The sequence below is a fragment of the Bidens hawaiensis genome, unplaced genomic scaffold, assembly GCF_021521415.1.
Source record: "Bidens hawaiensis isolate Kalapana, Puna unplaced genomic scaffold, B.hawaiensis_p1.1 tig00047156_1, whole genome shotgun sequence".
In the NCBI taxonomy this organism is placed as follows: domain Eukaryota; kingdom Viridiplantae; phylum Streptophyta; class Magnoliopsida; order Asterales; family Asteraceae; genus Bidens; species Bidens hawaiensis.
The window spans coordinates 1-5,334 of record NW_027498428.1 but is presented as its reverse complement, the minus strand read 5'-3'; the positions used below and the strand labels follow the sequence as shown (position 1 = coordinate 5,334).

Sequence of the window (5,334 nt, the reverse complement as noted above, 5' to 3'; positions counted from 1 at the left end):
AGGCTCATGGGTCTACTTGAACTCAATAAGTGAAGCTTACACAAGTTTATTTTTAGGCTTGAGCGTGTGAGCGGCTTGGTTTGCTTATACAAGCACTATTTTTATGGCGATTCATATGAGAATCTACTTCTACTTTTCAAATTACACAAAGTGAATAATCAATAATCTGTCAATGTCAGGATTTGAACCTTGTCTTCTCCTTAAGAAGACGAGTTTTTTGCCACTCAACTAATGCTAGAATGGCTAAGACAAGTGCTTTGTGAAGTTGATGGCATGATTAATTGTTATAGTTTAGTTTTGTGATATGTGATTTACTGATTTATATTTTGTTTTTTGGATCCAAAGCTCATTGTTAATATAATAAAATATTCTATTATAATAATAATTAAGTTAATAGACTTATAATACAACTATCAACTAGAAAAGGAAACTAAGACTACTAAGAAATATACGGGACATGTAATATGCTTAGTTATGGGTCCTACAAATATACTGTCATGCTTAATAAAAAGGTTGTCGTCGACGTGTTAGGAGGAGATATTTTATCGAATAGTTTTGGAGAAGATGATACAAATGATATTCAAACTTTATACTATTTTTTCTTCTGTATTTAAAATTGTTTTTCTAATAAATAAATAAGTCTATTTCTATCAACAGTTATTTAAATCATTGTTGTTTTTTTGTATTTGTAACTTCTCTGTACCTGTATAAAAATATCAATAAAAGTCAAAAAATTACGAATTTAAAATTTAAAAAAAATATCAATCATCACCATCCATATACTACTAACGCTATGTTCCCCGGGTTTAATTTAATGAGAGAAGAGAAAAGATTTGAAGAGAAATAAACAAAATTGGTGTTTCAGAGTTTTTTTAAATGAAAGGAAGAGGAAATGAGAGAAATGAAGAGAAGAGGTTTTTAGTGTATTTATATTTCTTTTCAAATTGGAAAGATATGGAGATAAGAGAAGAGATGAAGGCCAGGTATTTAAAATATTTAATATCTTTTCATTTTCTCTTCTTTTCATTAAACTCGGAAACACATAAAATATTTAATATTCTTTCATTTTCTCTTCTTTTCATTAAACTCGGGAACACGATATCATTTTTTTTCCTTTCTTTTCTATCCTAATTCATCTTCTTTTCTCATCTCTCACTAAATTAAGGGGCTGTTTGGGATTCCTTATTTTCACCTCCTTATAACTTATAAGGAGAAGTCATAAGTTACAAAAAATATAAGCTTATCATCGTTTCCTCCCCACGTAATAAAAAAACACAAACACTTTTTTTTAAATTATCACGAGGAAAAAGTTATAAGGGGGCAAAAGTAAGGAATCCCCAAACAACCCCTAAACTCAGGAACACAGCTTAAGTACCAACACATCAATTACGCCCCTAATTTCTTCACTGATTACACCAATTGATACGGATACACCTCTCACACATTACTCTTCTTCACTTCCATAATTCAATTCAATTCAACAAATGAGTTTTCAAGACATTGAAGCTGGGCGGCCGATCAATTCTGGACGCGGAGGTTACAACCGCGTGAAGCAACAGGATCCAACAACAAGCTATTGCTTCTGGAATCTTCCAGATCAATACTGCTGTCTCTACGTTTCAGAGGCTAGTGAATGCTGTTGGTACGCCTAAGGATACTCCTGAGCTTCGAGACAAACTGTATGTTAATGTGTGGTTGAATTTTTTTATTACTTTGTTTTGTGGTTGCGTAGTTGGTATGTGCTTGTTTTGGTCCGTAATTAGGTTCAGATCGGTAGAATTTATTATTATTGAATTTAAATATGTAAACGAACGCGAACAAACTTCATTTAACTTTAAATGGACACAAATAGTTATTTGAACAAATATTCGTTCGGAAAATAAGCATGTTCTGTGTTCGTTCATTTAACTTAAACGGACACCAGCAAGAACAGTTAATCGAAACAAATATTTGTGCTCACGTTCGTTCATTTAACTTAAATGGATGCCAACACGAACAGTTAATTGAACAAATATTTGTGCTCACGTTCGTTTATGTAAAAATTGAGCATGTTCGTGTTCGTTCATTACACTTTAAACAAACATGAACAGTTAATTGAACAAATATTTGTTCATTGTTTAAAAAATGAATATGTTCGTGTTCGTTCGTTAAAAAACTAAACGAACAGTTCAGAAACATAGGGGAACATAATTGCATAAATGAACACAAACAGACATAAATGAACACAAATGAACTAATATAAAACATTAAATGCATGATTCATCCAAAAAATCCAGAAATCACATCGAATGAACATAACAAACGTAGACAAACAAACGTGAACGAAGATAAACGGACAGAAATGAAATGAACGTAAACGAACATAAACGGACAGAAATGAATGAACGTTAACGGGCAAAAATGAACGAACATAAAGGGACATTAGTGAAAGGACATAAACGAACATAAACTGACATAAATAAACAAGCATAAAAGAATGTTCATAAGCATACGTGAACTAACGAAGCATGTGTTCGTGTTCATTCATTTAATTAAGCGAACAAACAGTTTTGCTCATGTTTGTTCGTATATTGAATAAAACGAACTTCCCGCCGAACGGTTCACAAGCAGTTAACTGAACATTCGGTTCGTTTACAGTCCTAATTGAATTGGACAATTTAATTGAGACATTTGATCACATTGAACACGAAACTCTAGATCATACCAGGAGCTGTTAGTGATTTCACGATGCATTTTCTTTACTTAAAGTTGTTTTTTTAATAATTATATTACCCCTGTTGAGTGTCGGCAATGATTATTTGTTTTTACCCAATTATAGGCACAAAACAAGATTACATATTGGGCAATTGGTGAAGGATACATCTGATAAACTCAAGAAAGCTAGTGACATCGATCATCGTGCTGAAGTTAGCGTAAGTGTTCAAGATAAAAACAAGTTGGTGTTTTTTAGTAACTTTTTTAAGGTTAATAAGTCGACATTATGTTCAACCATTTTGCTACAGGCCAGTAAAAAGATTACAGATGCCAAACTTGCAAAAGATTTTCAAGCGGTGTTACAAGAATTCCAGAAAGCACAACGGCTTTCAGCCGAAAAGAGGAGACTGCTTACTCTCCTGCTGTTCCTCAAGCTATTCATTCTTCACGGTAAATAGTCATGAAACCAGTAGTTATTGTTGTTAGAAGTTTATTTCAGTTTGAATACATGCCAATTTACTGTTTTGTCCTTGTCGTTCTGTATGACTTTCAGTAATGAAGCCAGTGAAGTGGATGCAGGCTCGGGCAGAAGTCCAGAACAGTATGCACTTCTTGTTGAATCTAGAAGGCAAGTTGTTTGCTATGCATGTTTTATATACAAGGGGCACTCTTGTAATTCTGTCAAGTGTCAATATGTTATCGTATCATTTGGAGTAGGAGTGCAAACGAGGCAAGCCTAGCTTGAGCTCGACTAGGCTTGAGCTCAGCTCGTATGGATTTTACGAGCTCGAGCTCCTTTTCTTAAGCTTGAGCTTGGCTCATGTGTTGTTTTTTCAAGCTTGGGCTTACGGCTTCGGCTGTTTTACTATTTCTTATGTGAGTATTTTTTTCCAAGATTGGGGCTCGGCTCGAGTATTATTTATTATTTAGTTTATTATATACATGTTTAACTATTTTTATATATTTTGAAATAAACCTTAAATGAGCCTAAGCTTGGGCTCGAGCTCGGTTGTGCGATGTGAAATTAATGCGTAGAAGTCCAAAAGAGTTAAAATTTTAAAATACACAAGGGTCGTTAAGGATCGTGGGCCTAAATGATCTTCCGATACATAAAGCTCGAGCTCGATAACTAAACAAGCTTTATTTGGGGCACATATGATGTATATATGTGTGAACCCTCGGGTGGGCAAAAGTGAAATTGCACTAATTTTGACGTTATTTTACTAATCTCGTGAAAATAACGTTAAAATTGACGGACGGTTAATCAGGCATCATGTAGTGGCGTTGATAGCTGAAAGATAAGGGTACATGCACCGATTAGCCGGTGTCCCGATGATTGAGTGCTATGTGCCTTATGTCCAAGGCTTGATGCAAAAACTACTATCGAGCCGGGGGTCTCACCGGAAGCAGCCTCATCTATCCCTATTGGGGTAGAGGTAAGGCTGCCTACCATCTTACCCTCCTCAGACCCTACCATAGCTTTGCTATTGGTGGGATATACTGAGTACGATGATGATGATGATGATGATGATGATGAAGGGTCGTTAAGGATCGTGGGCCTAAATGATCTTCCGATACAAAGCTCGAGCTCGATAACTATTCATCACATGCCCAAAATCTCTATTCACAGAACTTCGCTTTTCTCGATAAATCCCTGTGCTGTGATTATCCTTCATTGCAAAATATACCAAATATCCCATTTTCACTTTGTACATTTAAAAAGGAATCATCATCAACTAAAATTTTGAAGAAAATAGTTTGCCCGCCAGGTATTTGACAAAACGCCTCAATGAAATAATCTTTGTTTTTGGTGTTTTGAGGAGGGGAGGGCAACGGGTGGTTGCTGCTCTCTCCTTCCTCTTTGGTTCGGTGGTGTTCATTCCTCAAACTCAACTCGAGTTTTGTTTTATTATTATTTTTCTTGGTGTGGTACTTGGCTACCGGGGTGTTTTGTGGGTCGGGGGTGGTATGACCGGGGCTATTGAGGAGGTTGTTTGGCCGTGTCCGTTTAGAGGCTTCCACTGTTGCCCGGTGGATTACCGGGGTCCAAGGGGGTTCGATTGGCCGCACATATTAAGCGGCTTCATTTGTCATCAGGATGACAAGAAAGAGACCTTACGGGAGGCGATCTCGACAAATTTTAGATTTGTTTATTTTCGGTTGGTGTGAGGCTTTAAAGGTCTCGCGTAGGTGGATGTGTGGAGCGTGTATGGAGTCACATGCTCTCCGTCGGGGGTGCACATCATGATGACGGGTCGGTCTGGTACAAGTGTGTCACGGGAGATGTGGAGGAATATATAGTGGGGAATGCCGAAGCCTCACATGTTGGAGGGAAGTTGTCGCGGTGGGAAGGGTGGAGGTGGATGTAGCTCTCCTTGAGCGTGTCTTCACTCTTCCTATTACGACTGTTAAAACATTCCTCATAATTGTCGTATGGCTTTTTCCCAAGCCTTAGTGGGTGCTCTGGGTAAGGTGGCGGCTATGCCAGAGTCTGTTGAGGCGTGGGTGAAACTGTTGTTACCACGTTGCATCCCTTACGGTTTTCAGACCTTCTAATCGTCAGCAACAGCAGGTCTGGCAATAGAAAGTCTGAGCAATAGCACGAATTATCTAACGGTCGCTATCCGCTTTGGGGTGACC

General features: G+C 37.2%; 1 pseudogene across 1 annotated transcript; it reads left to right on the top strand.

Annotated features, from left to right (window-relative positions):
- The first annotated feature begins 1,484 nt into the window (after positions 1 to 1,484).
- Positions 1,485 to 3,329, top strand: LOC143596857 (syntaxin-23-like; annotated as a pseudogene). Its single transcript, XR_013146795.1, has 4 exons — positions 1,485 to 1,679; positions 2,819 to 2,912; positions 3,003 to 3,144; positions 3,248 to 3,329. The product of XR_013146795.1 is annotated as a syntaxin-23-like (transcript).
- Positions 3,330 to 5,334: the final 2,005 nt, after the last annotated feature.